Source organism: Podarcis erhardii (assembly GCF_964252035.2).
Source record: "Podarcis erhardii genome assembly, chromosome: 3".
Lineage (NCBI taxonomy): Eukaryota > Metazoa > Chordata > Lepidosauria > Squamata > Lacertidae > Podarcis > Podarcis erhardii.
This window is the reverse complement of record NC_138507.1, coordinates 85,052,443-85,072,819: the sequence shown is the minus strand read 5'-3', so window position 1 is coordinate 85,072,819 and position 20,377 is coordinate 85,052,443. Positions and strand designations below refer to the sequence as shown.

Here is a 20,377-nt window from a genome sequence, read left to right as displayed (position 1 = left end):
TCCACTCCACACTGTATTAGTCACTTGCAGTACTGTTTCCATTCTGCTGCAGCAGATGTTATTTGTCTCCCTGTTGGCTGTGGTGATATTACATAACTTACAATAATTATATGACCTACACAATTAATTTCATAAATCATATTATTCCACCCTATTTATTTATATGCAGACCGAAAGCAACAACAACAACAACAACAACAACAACAACAATGAATACCAATAATATCTGCTTGATTGGTTTACATTCTGGACATGGGATGAAGAAGTGAACACCTGCCGTTTCTGCTTCCATTTCCATCAGAATTCTCTGATATCCCTAATCTTGGCTCTAGAGGACACATGAATATTAAGGCAGGAGTCTGCTTCACTTAAACCAGTGCAATGTACTTCTGATCCCATGTACTGAAAGAGCCTGGGAAATGGTGGAGGGGATGAAGCGTTTCTAAATGCTTTGAACCAATGCCAGCTCAAACCATTCTGATGCCTGAAGCAGAGCCCTCTTAACCCTGTTAGACCCAACAGTCCAACAAATCTTGCTTCACCATTCAGACACCAGTTCTGGCCAGATATTTGGTCCTCCTGAAGCTGGTTGCATCACCCTGCTATATGGAAGAGCTAGTACCTGGAGTAGCTAGGAAATGGCTCTGCTGCTCCATGGACTATAAGTGTAGGTTTAAAAACCCTGGGACCATCTTGTGGAGGAATTTAGTAAGGCCTGGAGTCTATTAGTGAGTCACAGTCTGATCTGCTGCATTGGTCTGGGAGATGCAGATTAGGCGAATCCAGTATGGATTGTGAACCCTTCTAATTCGTTGCCCATCCTTCGTTTTGACAACTGGAACATTGATTGCTTTGCATGCATAGAGACTAATAGATTAAAAAGCAGCCTAATGACACAATACTAAAAAGGAGCCAAACATATCTGACCTGTTTGTTCTTCTTCAGGAGGTCCTTATAAACCACAGTTCGTGTTTTCAGTGCCTCATGCATGTTAATGCAGCAGGGCAGCCATACTGCTGTAGTGATTTATTCCAAGACTTGAGCGGGGGGTGGGGCGAGAAGACCAGCTCAGCTGGTGAAAGCAGCACAAAGTGGAGACGGCAGAGAAAAGGCTGGAATTTATTTAATGCATATGTTGGGACCTTCTGCTTTCCAATGTTGAAACACAATGCTAGCTGTAGGGGAAAAGAAGAGGAGGCAAAATAGCAGCAACAAATGCTTCCACAGGGTGCCTAGTAATTCCATCAGCGCACATGTCACCCAATCACGGCCCCATATTAACCATGTATGAAACGTATCAATCAATGGGCAGAGATGGCAGGAAGACCAGATCGCTTATCACATTTTGTATCTGCTTCAGCACAGTGCACCTAAGAATGTTGCAAGGAAGAGTCCAGAGCACAAGCCTTCAAAAGCACACGCAGGGGTTGACATTTTCTCTTATTTTATTTTTTTATTGTGTTTCAATAATACAGGAACGTAAATGTAAACTGAACAAACATCAAAGCATACCAGCTTAAGAGTATAGCAACCGCAGCACTGAGAATATTATTAAATCTGGCAATATTAAATCTCCTACAACATATTCTATATTAGCAAGGCTATAAAAGCAAAATGGCAAGTAATATATGTGAAGGAAATAAGGCAGAAATAGCTATAAAAATAAATAGCAATTGAAGCCAACCAGAGAAGCAAGGAGAAGCGACTGAGGCTTCTGGGTTCTGGTGAGATCCCACAGGTCTCTTGTAAGCTCTCACCAGAATTTGGAAGCTGCAGCTGTGCGACTCTAGTAAGTGAGGCTTTGGTAGGGGAGCAGGGAAACCTTCCTGTTTCATCTCAGGCAGTGGAACTGGCTTCCCCAGAGCTTTCATTAGAGAGAGGATGGAATCTCTTGGTAGCCTAAGCAATGGCAGTAAGAGCTGTTCGACAGGGGAACAGACTTCCACGAGAGGTGGTGGACTCTCCTTCCTTGGAGGTTTTTATGCAGAGGTTGAATGGCCACCTGTCATATATGATCTAGTTGAGATTCCTGCTTTGCAGGGGGTTGGACTAGATGACCCAGGGAGGGCCTTCCACAAACAGTGAGCCACAACTGAGAAGACTCTGTCATGGGTAAACATGAGCCAGGCAGCACCCAGCAGCGGCACCACCATCAGGGCATCTCTGCTGATTGCAGAGCCCAAGATGGCTGACAGCCACTTTTTTAGGTACTTGTGACCCAAGCCAAGTTTTGTATGCTAATACGATTCCCTAGAGCTGACAACATATTTTTCTGAGGAAATTTCTTTCATTTTCTCACTCTCCTAGGGAAAAAGAGGCCATTTTGAAGAATAATCCCTGAATATTATCCACCATTGCTTGGCGACAGCCACCATTTCCTCTCACTCACCCGCCCAGAAAGATGGCAGCCCGTCTGCCAATACAGTCACTGTTATTGTTGCTTGCAGATAGAAAAGTATGAAAAAGAAAGAAAGAAAGAAAACGTTACTGCCACTGCCCTGGGAAACTGATGGTTTTTCCCTCCCCAAGAGAAATTTGGTGATGTGATCCACCCAATCTCTCTGCCCACAAATAGGATGGAGAACTGTGAGGGGACATTTGCCCTCAGCTCTACTTTGCTGACAAGAGCCTGAGAACAGCGAGTGGATAGATGAAATGCCTTCTTCCTGAGCTATAGATGGCAGATGGCCTTTGTTAACACAGTGCTCATCATCTGTCTCCCAGCTAAGCAGAATTATTGAGGTTTTACCGGAAACCACAACCAGATTCTAAATGTGCCACATGCATTATTTCCACTTCCCCATCCCTCCTCACCATCTCTGCTGATGTTTTCAAAGAACAAACATTTCGTAGCGTTAAACACTTTACTCTGAAACATCCGCTGCATACAATTCCGGAGAAATAAAGCACTGCACAGCATTGAAGACTCGAGGCTCCTGCTATTTGAGTCATTAAAAAGCCATGGTGTGTTGGATACATGGTTCAAGAGATGGTGTTAAGAAGCAGACAGGAGTCAGGTGGGAATGGAGGAATACAAACAGTTTTTAAAAGTCTCTCTCCCCCCCCCCCTCATCCCAGCTTTGTGCTTCCCAGTTAGCATAATAAGTAGAAGGGTTTTTTACTTCCCTTTTGGCACTGACATGGTAGCCATGAGATGCCAGGAGTCTGCACACATGACAGCTTCTGCCACCTGATATGCCCAACTGGCTGGCCAGGATGTGACTCCGGACAATCAGCGTGGAAACCTGGAGTCCATGGCAAAGGCTGTTGAAACCGGAGAAGAGAGCAGCGGGAGCGTTTGCTGTCACTGAAACACATTGTTCCAATTTGTGGTCATCTTAACAGAGAAGGGCTTTGTTGGAATAGCCACAAGTAACAAGGCGCACCCATGTTGAAAATAATTGAGTGGAGTGTAAAAACCAACAAAGTGATGAGAGAGAGAGAGAGAGAGAGAGAGAGAGAGAGATTGGATGGAAGTGGATCAAATCTCTTGGAAGCCTTCCATTGTCTTATGGCAGGAAAAGGCTCTGCTTTTGTAAGCTGGCACCTGGAAGCTAGAAGGTTCCCTATGCCTAACGGTGCCATCAGAACAGCAGCACCGACTTAGGCTCCAGACTTGGGCCGTACCACAACATCATTAAGAAATATTACAAAGAAAGCAAAGAAAAAATATAAATATTTGCAGTCCATTTCACAGTATCATGCAAGTCCTTCCAATCCAGTTTCTGAATTAGTTTGTATGTCATTTAATTTAAAACAGACATGCATATGTATATATGAATTTTTGAACATTGTGTCTCTCAAAATAAGCATTCTTCAAATGCATTTTGAAATTTTTTTTGAGATGAGAACTACATTCTAATATTTAGCAAGTGTAAAAGCTGATGGATAACTAAGTTCTGATCCAGGAGATCAGTTCATAGTAGAATGTGAAAAGATCACACATCTCTAATTTGCATGTATATTCTTCATGGATATGTTTGAAGAGTTTGGTTGATCATGAAATACACACCTAGAGAGCAAGGCTGAGCCTTTTATTGATTTGCTTATATATCTGAACTGGGATTTGACTCTCCGTGACACGAGGTTTTCAGGTACTGTGGATCCAATCAGAAGTAGATGGTGAGTTATTGAGGGTACTGGGTCTGGAAAGATGAGTTAAAATTAATTTAGTAAACCATAGAATCATAGAGTTGTAGCATTGGAAGGCATCTCAATGGTCATCTAGTCCAACCCTCTGCAATGCAGGAATCTCAATTACCACATCCAAATAAATTAAATAATGCTGTTATTGCTTAGCAATCCTGATGTGGCTACCATTTTTTTGGTAGGACAAGGCAAAATGGCCAACTGGGTTGATGGTGTTTGCAGGGAGGGAGTTACAACATGCATTCTAGCTGAAAGTGCCAAAGGAGGAAATGTGCAGGACAGGTGAGGTATTATGGGGTGCTGACAGGTGCTGACAGGACTGCAGACTGGGACAGAGTAGTGGTGTGAAAGGGGAAATGGAAGGGAAGAGGCAGTGCAGATTTGGTCCCAGCTCTATGTATAAATATGGTCAATTTTATATGATAGTGGGCCAGTCTTTCTCCTCTAGAAGTAAAGTCATGAGGGTATGGTCTAAGTCCTGTGAAGTCTAGAGCAGCCTCCCCCAACCTGTTGTCCTTACAAATATTGCTGAACTTCAACTCCCATCATCCCTGACCACTGGCGATGCTGGCTGGGGCTGATGGAAGTTGATGTCCATCTGGAGGGCACTAGGTTGGGGAAGGCTGGACTAGAGCTTGCCACAATAGTGTATCTAGTGGAAATTTCAGGAGTTCACACTGGAAAATATAAAGCAAATCAGTAAAAGCTGGGTGGGAGTGTGAATCCATGACTGGTGCTAAACAGGGCAAATAATTAGTAAATTCATCCTATAATTAGCATGCTTCCTTTCATGAAAGAAAATCAATCTGGCTAAGTAACTCAAACGAATTAGACTCTAATATTTCTGATGGACGTGGATTGCCAAGACTTCCCACACCCATCTCAATATCTGCTGGGTGAAAGATATTTGTAGAATTGCAGTTCTGTCTCTGTAGTATATTTCCTGCCTCGCTATGAGCTTGTGAGTGATTTTGACACTCAGGGTAATGTAAGAGTTTCTGAGGGGAAAGCAGAGTGAGCTAATGGATCAAGGGCTAGCTTTGTGGGGGGATGGGACTCTCCAGACAAGACTGAAGTCATTAGGAAACTTTTCACTCTAGCTGTCGGCATTAAATGCCACTTGTGGTTTTAACTAAGCGCTTCACTTTCCATTCCGGCTTGTGATCTAACCTTTTCAAACACTGATACCAATATGAAATTACCAGAAATAAAAGAGCAGCAAGCATCTGGAAATGATTTGGGAATAATTCAACAAAGTACAGGCATGTTTAAAGGGCATAGTAGTAGTTCAAATGATATTTCACAAGACGTGACATGCTGCAGTACCTAAACGAATTATGTTACAAAGTTACAGCAGTAATCAAATTTTAAAACTTGCATTAAAAACACCCACCATCATTCTGTAAATCTGGAAGACTTAACCCAAAATCTTCATAACAGACTCAGCAAGTCTGAGAAATAGCAAGCTGCACTTTTTAAATATATAGAATATACTGGATAGGGTTACACTTAGGACAGGAATCACTGTGGATGTCACAGCTGCCTTACTTGATTCTGAGTGTATTAGAAGTTGGAGTGATGAGCGGCTCAACCAACAAGTCACTTCTGGATTTGGCTTAGTAAGAAGGGGGGAAAGAGATTTTCTGACACTTCATTGTACACCATTATCATTTCCAGAAGACCTGTTCACTGAGAATCCACACCTGCCCCCGCTCCAAAAAAATTAGCCATTTGTGATGTTCCAATACTGAATGAATTGACTTGAGTGAATCCCTAAACTGCAATGGTTGCCACTGGGAGGAAAACACTGTAGTGATCTTTCTAAAATTGGGATAGATTTGTGCTCTAATAAGGAGCATACTTGCCTGCAAATTTCAACTACTTCTGCCTTAAAATGAAATAGATATTTCCTTGTTAGAAAAATGAAACTTTAAAGTCCTTGACTTATTTGCCTATAATTTGGCTGATGAGGAGAAGATGTCTGAGGCTAATATGCTTGCAAATTTCATTCATTAGTGTCAGGATGAGGGAGGGGAGTTATCGTCATTTTCTCATTTCCCAATAGTGAAGGGGGTGTGGGAAGAGCAGATTTGGACAGACCCAAAGCTGAATCTGGAAACCTATGAAGTGTTTGGGCTCAGTCAGGCAGTTTCTAAAGTGCCAAACTGGGGTCCAAACCTCTTCTTGCAGTTGGTGCACGCCCATCGTGAACTAACAGGCAGTTCACTACATGGCACTTAAAAGTTGTTCACATTTGTATCCCACCCTTTCTTCACTGAGCTCAGGGTGGCAAACATAGGTAAGGGCTGTTTCCTACTTTCTCCTCATAATAGCACGGAGGTAGGTTAGGATCAAAGGGACGCGGGTGGCGCTGTGGTCTAAACGACTTAGCCTCTGGGGCTTGCCAATCAGAAGGTTGGCAGTTAGAATCCCCACGACTGGGTGAGCTCCCTTTGCTCAGTCCCTGCTCCTGCCAACCTAGCAGTTCGAAAGCACACCAAAAAGTGCAGGTAGATAAATAGGTACCACTCCGGCGGGAAGGTAAACAGTGTTTTCGTGCGCTGCTCTGGTTTCGGTGTTTCGTTGCGCCAGAAGCAGCTTAGTCGTGCTGGCCACATGACCCGGAAAAACTGTGGACAAACGCTGGCTCCCTTGGCCTGTAAAGCGAGATGAGCACCACAATCTCAGAGTCGTCTGTGACTGGTCTTAACTTTCAGGGGTCCTTTACCTTTACCTTTTTAAGGTTAGGGTCAGATGGTGACTGGCCAAAGGTCACCTATGAGGTCTACCACAACAAGATTCTTCACTTCAAAGTGTTTTGCAGTGTTAGTAAAAATGCACCTTAAAAGTAAATCCTGTCACAGGGATGGTGTCTAGTCACTGAAAATTCCACAGAGGAGTCCACAGAGGAATCTGGTGGCATTTGCTGTTCAAACAGCCCTTCTGACCAAATTAAATGTTATGTTTGCATTACAAAGAGGTTTTGAGTAATAGCCTCTTTAAGCCTTATGCATGAAAACTATATGAGTAACTCCCAAGGCCTAAAAGAAGCAGGATCTTAAGGGTAAGGTGACATAGCCCAAGTTGACCTGAGAGTAATTTGGCCTACATCTGCTCTGGGTTGACTTCATGCTGTGTATATTTTGCTAACCATATGCCAAACATGTGTTAAGATACAGGCTGGATGGTGGAGGACAGTTGGTGGTCTCACTGCAAAACTCTAAAAGATTGCAGTATCTACGTCCTGCTCTCTCAACCTCTTCACAACTATTTGCCATCTGATTTATGAACATATAAAGTATAGAACTGACCTGGATAGATCAAAGCATTGACCCTTGCCACAGCCAATCATGGCTATATGAAAACACCTTTAAAACTCGGGATACACAAAGTCACGAGGCTATATAAGACCCAGACATGGAAGGATGATGTAAATGTACTGTTGCAGGAAGGAGCGCTCAGTATGTATCATGTAAACCATTGTCTGGATGCTGTTATCAGTGAATCATATTCTTACTAATAGTCCTTCTTTTGCCATTGTTTATTTCTGTAAATGGCTTTTAGGAGGATGCAGGTTTGGCCAACAACAGGTTTTCAGTCCATACTGAACTCATTTCCAAGTTATTAGCCATATGTTGATTGTTGTTTCTTTTGGCGTTGCAAAAGACCTGCTCAAGGCAGGATCCCAAGCCTGCACACAGAGGGAAAATGGATGATAAATGAGCATCTGCTTGCTTAAAACCTTGGCTTGACACAGTTTGCTTTCTTTAGCATTTAATTCTCATTCTGGCTGCCTTTCTTTCATTCCAGGGGCATACATGTATCTCTCCCGTCATTTTGATTAAATATTTTGTTTGATAAAATACTTAGTAATACACTTTGTTTGACATTTACACATGCACAGAGGGGAAAGGCCCAACTATTTATAAGGGAGGCCCCGACCTCATTATGGGATGTTGCTTCACCCTTACTCTAGTCACAAAGGAAGTGTGGGGTTTCCAGATGAACCATTTTTTTCATTAAATAACCATATACCAAAGCAAGAATCCATCATTTTCTAACAACTTAATGGACAATGCAAACTACCCTTCTAATCTCTGAAAAGCAGGAAGCTGTATTCCTTACTATCAGTTGAGTGGCCCTCTATGCACTGGCTGCAAAAAAAATCAGGTTAGAAAAATGAGTTAGATAAAATAGCTATAATTTGCTTTGGTGATTTGAAGGCTTAATCTGAAATCAAGATAGATTTAAGCTTGTTTATTCCTCTGGTATCTGGAGGCACGGGGGGAGAGGGGGTGGTGAGGGGGCAGTACCGGCACCTATTTTCTAGGGGGAAAGCGCTAGGTGGAATTAAGGGAGTTTGGGGAATGTGATGCTCTCAAAGCACTATTTTCACTCAGAGATCACAAGAGACAAAAGATCTGATGAAGTCCAAGTTATCTTGTTAATCCTTACATTACTGTAAGGTAGCTGGTCCTATGGGCTGCATTTTAAGACTGGGGATTAACTCAGCTGAGGCTGATAGTTCTCTGCCTTAGGCCACCCAGTTTCTTTATAGCCAAGATGAGATTTGAAAAGAGAGACTCAGAGGCTTAGCCAGTGCCCTCACCAGCTGTCATGTGTTAGCACATATTGATTTGTTTAGATTTTTTTTTTACCTTTCTCTTTATTGAGGAGATTCTAATCAAAACTAAAAAATGGGCGTATTGCAAGAAAGATTCTTGGTGGGACTATAGATGGGATCAGATGCTTTGCATGCAGAAGGTGCCAGGTTCAACTGCCAGCTCCTCATCCTTGGGATAAGTTGGCCACTTACACGCTCCCCCCAAAAAAGGTTAAATGGGACACCGACTTGCACTGAATTTGCATGTGCCAATGTATATCTCAATCATCTGGCATAATACTTCTCAGTCATCTGGTATAATATTGGCATCAGGTGATTGACAGGTGAGTTGTCAAAGTTGGAATGCCAGGGTGGATGTGAGGGCGATGCTTTGTGCATAGCTTGCAAGCATCATTCCCAGCAGGAATTGATTGGTGCACCTGAATTGTGCAGGACTGAACTCCCCCTGCAACAGCTGATGTGGAGGGAGTTAAATCCTGCCATCTGCCTCCACATCTCTGCCTGCCGCACATCTAAAATCACATATGTCATGAGGTATGGGGCAGGTGGGCATGGGGTCCAGAGAATGGCCTGGTGGGCCAAGCTTGGTCTGTGGGCTGGAGGTTGCCACTCCTGAAATAGAGGACAGTCCTCTATGAATCAGGACCCATAGCTCCCCTAAAAATGGACCCAGTAGCAGCTAATGCAAAATATGAGTTCCTGAGGTCCTAGAGAGCTGCTGAGCTAGAGAAGCAAATAGTTTGACTAGGTATAAGGTCAAACCTCTAGCTGTAAGTTTCTTGGGGTACATTCTTTCTGTCTGCCACTCCTGTGAACTCACTTCTTTCCCTAGATTAATCATGGTTCAGAACTCTGAACAAAAGCAACTCTCCTCTTATCGTAAGAACTTTTAGATTCCTGGGCTTATGGTTTTCCTTTAAGGGGATTGCCTTCGCTATGTCTCTAGAAAATCCTGGCTCCTGCAAAGTTAATGGAAATCCTGCTACTGACGTCAGGAAGGCCAAGATTCCATCCTCAGGAACCTCTGAGGGTAAACAAAGAGTCTTAACCTAATAATCTGCAGCATTTTTATGGTGAGTGTTTAACACTGACCTGGAATGTGAATTCTTTGATTGGTATCTCAGCTTCAAAGCACTCCGCCATGCAATCCTATGCTTGTCCAGAAGGCGTTCAATGGGTCTTCCTCCTGGATAATGGCTGGGCTGTCTGCAGTGTAGGGCCCCAGGTTAGGGAAGGCTGTCCTGTTGAGCCAGGAGAAATCAAAAGCATCTGTTCCCTAAGTTTCCATGGAACTGATGCCTTGGCATTGAGCTCTGTTGCGGTGATGGCACAACAGTTCCATCCCCAGTGGCACCCCCCTCTTTCTCAACTGCAACATTATGTTTATGTGGCACTGGGAGGAGAGCTCATTATGAGTCCGCAAGGCTCAAATCCCACTGCTGACACCATGCAGGAGTGATTGAGAGCCAGGGCACCATGTCAGGAATGGGGGGGGGGAAACAATAACAAACATTTCCCACTTGCAACTTCTAACCTCCTTGCACCTACTGACCTTGCGCTTATACAGCTAACACCACAAGGTCCAAACTTTGTGGGGAGTTTGGGCTAAAGCTTGGGCAAGCAAAAGTCTCCCCACCACCCCAGTTATGAGACTCAGTGCCCTTGCTGATCCTCCCATGCCCAAATTACAATTCGGATCATATAAAAATGGGACTGCACCCATGTCATCGCAAAGGAACCTGAGAAGCAACTCCTAGTAGCATTTCAGAGTTCTTAACTTTATCAGGCAGACACTATAGACCTTAATCAGGTTAGGTAGCCATAGTCAGGAATTAAATTCCCAATTGCAGTTCTAGGAAGCTGGTGACTGTGGTGCTGAATGCAACATTCAAGCTGAGGGAGCCCAATCATTTTAGACCTGTTTCCCTTTGTCTGGCTGCTTCATTTTTCATTTCCCTTCCTGTGCTTTCATTCTCAATTATTCTCCTCTGCCTGGCTCTCCTAGCCTTTTCATCACTTTCTTTTCCCTGTGCATACATTTGAAGGGGAAAGACAACAGGGAGAAACCTTAGATTGCATGTGAATATGATGAAAAAGCATGTCAGGAAACTCAAGGCTGTCACTTCAGTCCCCTGTTAATGTTCGCTGGCACGGCTTTGAGATATGGTACCATGTTGACAATTGCAGTGATGATTAGTGAGAAAGACTTGCCCAATATATATAGATTAAAAAACAACTGCAAATGCTTATTGGGTTTCTTTAAGGAAAAGTTCAGCCAATGTCCATAGTAAAAGAGAAAGCCTTGCTGGATCAGACTAAAGCCTCGTCTAGTCCAGCATTTTTGTTTCCAATATTGACCAGTCAGATGATCCTGGGAAAGGGCTGGCCGTACCATTAGAGTGGCCTCAGGCAGCAGATGCTGGAGGTGGAGCATGTTGTCCACAGGGGTGGTAAGGGGTACTCCTTCCTTCCCAAATCCTAAATGTTTTTGTTCATTTTAATGTACAAAGACACAAAGAGCTAGCTATATTATTATTATTATTATTATTATTATTATTATTATTATTATTATTACCCTGCCCATCTGGCTGGGTTTCCCACAGCCACTCTGGGTGGCTCCCAACACAGTATTATAAATACAATAAAACATCAAACATTAAAAACTTCCCTAAACAGGGCTGCCTTAAGATGTCTTCTGAAAGTCAGATTGTTGTTTATTTCCTTGACATCAGATGGGAGGCAGTTCCACAGGGCAGGCATCACTACCGAGAAGGCCCACTACCTGGTTCCCTGTAACCTCACTTCTCGCAGTGAGGGAACTGCCAGAAGGCTCTCGGAGCTGGACCTCAGTGTCCGGGATGAACAATGGGGGCTAGTCAACAAGGTCTAGAATGATCTCTAAGACCACTCCTGTTGAGATTGGCTGCTGCTCGGCCCTGCTTTTTGAGGGGCAGGTGAGGACGGGGGCCAAGAATAGAAACCAGAAGTGATGACAAGAAATGTAGAAGTGCTGTAATGGAAATGTAAGCACATAGACAAGAGTTGCTGGGAGGGATGGAACAATACAGGGTAACTAGCTAAGGAGACCTTTAATGCAATAATAGAGAAGTGCAAGGAATGGGCAGATGAAGTAGATGCAGAGCTTAAAGAACTTGGATCAATCATACAACAAGGAAACCATGCCAGTTGGCCCAGGCAATCCGCAGAAGATTTCTACCAGCAATCCATTCCCTACCTGGATTTACTTTGTACCTCCCTGAGGTTTTGTTTCAGTGTGATGAAAACCAGCCTTGCTTACAGCTTGCTGAAACTACATCCACCTCAGATGTATCATACTGGAGAAGAAGACTTTCAACCTGTATTGATTCCATTCAGGAAGTTTACACATTGAAAAGTTGGGTGATGAATCTGTATGAATGGTGGACAAAAAAAGATGTACCAAAGAAATGCACCACCCATCATTGTGTTGCATATGCAGCATAAGCCTGACTGAACTATGGGACCACACCCAACAGTTGCATGCTGTTAACACGGCCATCCTTACACCACTTTTCCTTCCAGTTACAACATGTATAGTTGAGCAATTCTTTATCACTTTGTGCAGCCTGTAGGCATGGCTGCATTTGACAATGAGTGAAGGCTGTGTTTTGATGAATGTCCATAGAGAAAAGTTGAAGACCTGTTCCAAGAAGAAATTTATACAATACTTTATTGACCTTTATGACCAAGATCCTTAAAGACTCCACTTTCAGTAGAAAGAGCGAACCACTCTTTATGTTATGGACAGACTAGCATCAACAAGAAACTCTGACTGGTTTCAGACCTTATGCTTGACATCCACTACAGCCAAGGCAGATTCTGTGTAAAAGGTATGAAATTCAGTCTTATGGGTTTTTAATTTGGTTCATAGCCCTACAGTATTGTTGTTCAATAGACAGATTGAAGCTGTACAACTTTCAAATGCCTTACTCTGTTACTGTTAAATGGGCAAATAAGGAAGCTTATGAACTGTTCATTCTGAAATGCACAATCCCTTATAATACAGTAAATCCCTATTGTTTCTCGGTGCTTCTGTTATGGTATGTGAGGATCAGTCATAAGCCAACAGCCTGCAGTTACAATTCACAGACCTTGCCCCCTGCCCCCAAATTATTTCTACAGACACCTGTGAGATGGAGGATGCTGGAACAGCACTGAGTTGTTGGAGGACAACTGTTCTTCATGTCTCATGGCCTTCCCTGCATCCCCTAAGCCAGCCTGCTGCTCTCAGGTATGGTGAAGGATGCTATCTTGACACCGGCATTCAAGTAAGCTTCGGTTGCTAACTCTTTTTTTACATGAGACTAATAAAATTACAGAGTTAGAAAAGACATAGAAGGTCCTTTTGTCTGACAGGTGATCATGAATGTGTCCCATCTTTACTGTACTGTCTCTGAAGATGCAACTTTCATTTAGCTACAATATCTAATAGCTGTTGAAAAATCTAGCATCTCATTTCTCCAACCCCTGCATTTATTTCACTTGTATCCCCCTCCACTTTCTTCAACAGAGCTCTGACAACAGACAGACAGACATGGAGTTCCCAAGTTAGTCCTCCATCCAGACAATGACTAGACTCAGAGACTCAGACCTGCTTAACTTTAGACAGGTTGCCATATCATGTGTCTTCAGGCCTGGGCTGCCCTTGGCCATCTAAGTTAGTATCCATCACCATAGCCTGAAGCAGCAAAGTCCATTTGTTAATTAGACTTTTATTTGTTTAATTTAACAAAATTAATACCACCTGATTATAGTAAAACCTTTTTAGCAGTTTACAAGAAATATTAAAATTTACACTAAAAACAGATGAAAACAATTAAAAGCATTTAAAGATAATTACATTTTAAAGATAATTACATTTTAAAGATAATTAAAATTTAAAAAACCCACATCTTAATAGACTGTGTTCACTCTCATGTGTTCAGAACTTATGTGTGTGCTTGCATGTGTCCAAAGCTTTCTAGTGAGGTCATTTGTTTGTTGGTTAGTTGTTAGTTAGTTAGTTTAAAATACATTTGAAATTGAGTGATCATCAGGACAGAGGAAATAAACAGATTTGAAAAAGGCAAGCCAGCAAAAACACTGATGCTGGCTGTATTTTGTACACTTGTCACTGAGAAGGATGACCAATAATATGAACACAGAATTCAGTGTATTTGTTTCCTCTCTAAAAAATATGCCATCAATTATCAAAAATGGTTTTAAAGAAGACTCCCTTCAGCTGTCCCACTTTCTGAAGTTACCAAACTTGTATCTTTTACCAGCTTGGTTTTCTTAAGATATTTTATTCCTATCAAGTCACGCTATATAAAAAAATTTACTACCAACATTTAAAGATGAGCTTCCAAGCATTTTCCACTGTGGGCAACATTAGTCAGGAAAACGTATTTAAGCTATGATTCACACAAGAGGCTTGGAAGGAACACCAGAGATATGTTTCTAACTAGGGTTATCTTGTTTGTTTTTGTTGAAAAATAGAAGAAAAGCAAATGGGAAAATCTGGGTTGACATTACCTAATCCATTTTTTATTCTTAAGAAAATGGTTGCCTGCCATCATTTTTCTGGAAATGTTATTGTGCCCAACTTCTTAGGTCACCTAGTAGTTAGCAGGACAGACCAGCACAGAAAGCCAATTAAAATTAACATTGGATGTCTAGCCAAAAGTCCGCTCACCTTTCTGGGTAGGCGGTGTTGCGGCCGTGCAAGTGATCAGACCAATGGCAAGCTGGATCGCCCAGCTGCCAGCTATTGGCCAATGCCGGCAGTCCTTGCTCGGGTGTTCCCCTGGCAGCAGGCCCAACCGGCCAATGGGGACACTTGGGCCTGCTCCCAGGGGTCATTAAATTGTGGCCTGTGCAGAAGTCGTTCCTGCTTTTTCGTCAGATCTCATGTTCTTCCTCCACTGTTGGATGCAGCGTGCTAGTTCCTAAGAATCCCAGGAGCTTCCCATGAACATCTGGATGGCCACTGTAAGAACAGGGTCTTGGACGCAATGGGTCTTTGTCCTGATCCAACAGCTTTTCCTTATATTCTTATGTCTCTTGAAGCAACTGACTTTTAAGCAGCAAACCTGTTTGATCTTGCATTACCTCTTTTGCTGCTGACGCCAGCCCCTATGATTATACTGTTAGCATCTGATAAATGTAGGTGGAAATATTATGCACAGAGTTCACCTTTAAGCAGAACAGCTGATGTGCTGCACCTGGTCTTCACTTGAGACAGTCAGTGGCTCCCTAACAGTTAATTGTCAGGCATGTCAACTTTCAAGAAGGAACAATACAACCACAAGCGGGATGGAACAAGCTTTCAAACAGGCAGAAACTTTCACTGGGATTTAAAAGAATCCCTGGGGAAGTTATCAATTAACATTTTAATGACCTTTTGGCATCTTTCTTTAGTCCTCTCTCTCTCTCTCTCTCTCTCTCTCTCTCTCTCAATCTCTCTCTTTAAAAATCCTAGCTTGTACTCTGACTCATGTGCTGAATTTAAAAGCTAGAGGGCATTCAAAGAAGGAGCTCAGAGAACAGTCCAGTACCAGAATTGTTATACTTAATCCTGTAACTTTCCCATTTCCCTTGCCAAGCCAACATTTCTCTTCCGTTTCTGGGATGTCTGACTTTGATTCCTCCCTAGGTGTTTCCTGCATTGATAATGTTATGTCTTTCTGTTAATGTTTTCATTTCCTGAATCTCTGCCTCCTTCTCCTGTAGCTTCAGATTAGCTTAAATGGAAAGGTGAAAAGTTGAGAACCCACTTGATCATGGTCTAGGGTCTGGCAAAAAGGGATGTGGGAGAAATTTGGTTCAGTTCACATTTAAAGGCAAACCTACCTAACGAATACTTCTTGAAACAATGTGTGAACCGAAGCACAACCGCAGAGCAAAATAGCCATGTAGCTTAATTGCTTCTGATTCTGCATGGGTTTATAAAATATAATTCAGCGGACTGTACTCTTTGCACCCTTCCTGGTCTTGTGGCCTCTGTATGCTAGGTCAGTTTCCTCTGAGCTGGTCAGCTCTGAACAGTTTGACTGCTCCAAGCCCAGTTTCAGAGTCTCACTCTTGCAGAGTGCTTCCTCACACTTCTGAGAAGCTGACACAACAAAACAAACTGTGCAGAAGTGCTGTGAAAAGGGGTAATTTTGCAGCAGCGTGGTGGCCATTCATGAAGTTTGTCGCTCAAGGAAACAACACTTCCTACACATCGGATTCTTTGGCTAGCTTCTGAAGAGACTGGATTCTGAGGTCCTGAAGTAGGAGCACCATCTGAACTGACCTGTAACTTTCACTACTGTATGTAAATTCTACTTCTACTCTTTATAGAAATGTACCACTATTTTCTGATCAGTTTTGTTCTCTTCAGTGTTTGTTTTTGCTTGGTATAATGTATTTATTATATCCTTTTATTGTGCCTGTCATAGTTACACTGTAACAGAAGGCAAACACACACACACACACACACACACACACAAAATACACACCCCCTTGAATTTTGCAATGCCAAGTAATGTGTACAAAATGACTATACGAGGGTCAAGTGCAGTTTCAGTGGTGAAGTGGGGTGGGGTAACTGCCCTTACCTGACCTCCTGGCAATGAAGTTGCTATTACTTACTGGGAGGGAGAGTGGGAGTTGGGGAAACACTGGGGAGCTCAGTGCTGTGCAAACTCACTGGTAAAACCAACATGGCACTCGTGTTGGTGCCTTTGTCCAGGGCCAACCTCCACACCACCTTGCCCTCCCTATTCTCCCTCCCAGTGAGCAGCAGCAAATCTCCTGCTGGGAGGTTACATGACCACCACTGCCCTACCATACCACCCACTACTGGTAAAGTGTGCACAATTGTTGTTTTAACTGCTGCTCTAACGCCAGTCTAGAAAAGTGTGGCAGAAATCCAGAAATAATAGAATTTTGGTCATTTCCAAGAGTCCCAATTACATGTACATCACGGCCTTAGTCATGTTCACTCAGAAGAGAGTGTTTGGTGGGTTTACCTCTAGGTAAGCATGCACATTTTCTAGGAAAGGCTGCAGTCTTAATGTAATAAGGCACCAGTTCCCACTCTTTGGCTCCTGGCCATACTTGGTCCTCACAAGGTTAGGCAGATTAATTTCAAATGACTTAACAGGCCAGTTAGAATGCAATCGGACAGAGCTGTCTGCAGTGTAGTCAAGATCAGAAAGTTCAGCTGATGATAATTCTTGCACAGCAATACATTGCCCCAGAATAGAAGAATATGAGACATGATGGCACAAACCCCAGACAAACAGGGAAATGGTGCTCCTCACACCTTGTACCACGTTGCATTCAACTGAGTTTATCATGGAAAAAACAACACGGTGGCTAATTTACACAGCCAGGTGTTTTAAAATGTTCATTGTAAAACTTGTCTGGTAGAAAACAAATAAAGGAGGCTTCTGTACAAGGAAAGCTGGGGTGTGAAAAACTAAAAATAGATGTTGCATAAGCCAAGCAGTAAAACTCTGCTTAAAAAAATGTGGTCTGCAGAGATGTCTGAACTGGAATGTACCAGGAACTCAAATAAAAGGTGAAAGGCACATCATTTCCTCTGAATAACCTTCAGGAGGCAGATCTACACAGCAGTTTTATATGCTCTCAGCACAGTTCTTTAGCATGAAACCAGATCTGTATTTACATCATGTACCTTTCCGCCTGTAGTAAGTGCAGATGGCCTCCAGGGAACCTGGTAGGGTACTGGAAGAGGGTGCTGTTGTTTTTTCTCCTGTTCTTGTCCACAGCACACACTCCTGCTTCTGACCAATGATACGTAGCCTGGCCCTATGCATATTACATCAAAGTCATTGGGACTAATGCCCAAGTAAACATGCATAGGGTTGTAGGCTAATTATACTGGCAATTGTGGGCAGGTGGTAGGTTGGTAATTTTTGTGGTAGTTTGAAAGCAAATAGTGGGAAAAATGAAGTTTGCCCAGAGTTTTTGTTGCAATATGGAAAGGGGTGTTTCTTTTAAGGAACTTTGCCTTGACATGAAAACTTAATTTTCCACTGCAGGAAATAATAATGTAAGCATTCTATTGATTTCCAACATTAATTAATATCATATTAGTGTGGCAGCATAGCTAGATGCCTTTCTACCCTATAATTCTACTAGACAAAGTGTGATCCGCAGCAACAAAATGTTGCACGCTATGCCCCCCCACCCAAGACCAGAGTCTCCAACCCAGTGCCCACAGGTTCTGGTATGTTGACCAATACTTCTTATGGTGCCCACAAACATAAATATCTCCCAAAAATCCACTGTGCATTGTTTGTTTTTCCTGCTCAGTTCTTATTTTCATTGGCTTGTCATCTCCTACACTGATGTGCCCTTTTAAACATACATGCTTTTCATGGGGTGCCAGGACTGAAAATCTATCTTCCCTTCCATTCTGAACTGAGGAAAATTCTGTGAGAGAATGTGGTGTTAGATGTTGTAGATGATCTTTTCTCCATTGATGGCTGGGACTTAGGTCTGTACATTTTTGTGCCCTTATCTCTTTTTCTGTTCTTTTAGCTGCAGCAGTCATTTTGTGTTATGCCATTCCCCCACAGCCACTATTTTGTGTTACACCACAGCTGCCATTTTGTGACTGATGCTCACAGTACTTTCTCAAAATTTCAGATGTGCCTGCTAGTCCATTAAAGCTTGACAAGTGCTCCTATTCATGGTATTAGGCAGCCATACCTTCTTCTAGGATAGTAAAACTATATGGAGTCCTCATAGGGCTGGTTTTTGGGGGGAGGGGGTACTTCCTTAGATTTGTAAACAAGTTTTTTGAACAAACCCCTGGGTTCCCTGAACATGCTGACACTTTCCTCTTGTTTCACAGTTGACCTGTTTTGGCTCCATTTCTGTCATCACTCACCTTCTGAGTTCACTATTAGAGGGACTCATATATTCTCCCCAGATTAAACCATTAGCCACTAACTAAGGCTTCACTAAGTTCCCTGGGAAAAGGGATTGATTGTTAAACCACTCTGGGAATTGTAGCTCTATGAGGGGAATAGTGGTCTCCTAACAATTCTTAACACCCTTGACAGACTACTATTCCGATGATGCTTTATGGGAAGCTATGACCATTTAAAGTTGTATAATTCTGCTTTAAATATACCGTGCAGATGGGGTCTTGGTTTGGCTAGTCAGTCCCTGAACAAAACAGTAAATTCAAGTTAACAAAAGAACCATTGCACCAAGCTGAGAAATGCTCCAAAAACTGTGTGCTTGGTCAACTAACATAGGAGGAACAAGATTTCCTGGAAATCAGCTACAAGGGTGAAAGCATGAATTTTGAGGAAATTTGTGGACCAGCTTGCATTCTTGAGTGCTGCAAGAGTAGTCTGGAAGCCCCTGAGTATTCAGTGATTCTGCCTTGAAGTTAGTCCAAATGCTACCTACCCGTAGGCTTGTAAATAAACAGCTTTACATTTAAATCTATATTTGCCAGGTGCAACTCATGCAGCAGTGCTGGCTTGGCCCCACGACCATGGGTGCCCAGGGCTGTGGGTGCCATGCAGTGTGCATGGCCCTGGCACAGAAATTTGTGGGTGCCCAGCCCTCTCATGGGGAATTTTGTGGGCTCTTGGGCACCCAGGGCCCCAGGGAGTTGACACCTATGAACTCATGCAAGGATGGGCACCAAACTATCAGGCTCCATAACCAAGCAGTGAACCAGGTAGTCATGGTTTGTGTGATTGTGATGTGGTTTTTGGCATGTAAAAATTGATGGTATCTCTGCTCAGCATAGGCCACTGTAGGATTCCACAGCAATTCAGAACCAACATTGTGTGAAACAAGCTTTCTCGTTCTCCCCAGTTGTCTCTTGGTGATTGTAGTCAGAAGTGCATAGATGCTCTATTATCCAGAAACATATCATGCTTATTTTTTTAAAAAAAGAAAAAAGGGAGAAGTGCATAGATGCTCTCTCTCCAAGGCCACAATTACAATGTGCATCCTCAGCACTGTTGTGTCTGTTCTCGGTGATCCTTCTGACTAGAACTCCCCATAGCTCAAAGGAAGGGCAGCAAAACAATGGCATTGTACAGTTATCTCATGATGATGATAACATTCCAGCAATTTGCCAAGAGAAGAAAGGACATTGAATCCATCATAATATTAAATTAGCTTGTTATTCATCCATTGGAGACAGAGTGCAACAGCCCAATGCTCATCTGTGCAAAGTCCAGCATCACAAGTACAGAATCTATGTGAGCCTTTTGAGAAATTGTACACGTGGACTTAGGTTTGTGTCACTTCCACATCCCTTTGTTCATCCCTCCATTCTGTCCTATTTCCAAATTAATTCATGACTGCATAGTTTTTAGTGTGCATAAAAATTGTATTTAGATGCCAGTTGATATATAGATAGATTAGATAGATAGATAGATAGATGTTAGATAATCACTTTGACTGTATTTTCTCACAAAATATGTATTAATTTCATAACATTTATATATGGCTTGATAACATATTTTTTCTAAACATATTTGTTACGGGCCACCCGAATGTCTGCCAAGCAGTAGCCAGATTCCAGGGATCTTGGCACTT

General features: G+C 42.7%; 1 long non-coding RNA gene across 1 annotated transcript in view; it reads left to right on the top strand.

Moving 5' to 3' along the window:
- The window catches only part of LOC309338751, a 565,035-nt gene that overhangs the window by 484,691 nt on the left and 59,967 nt on the right, over positions 1 to 20,377 (top strand). The gene's annotated exons all lie outside the window — the stretch shown is intronic.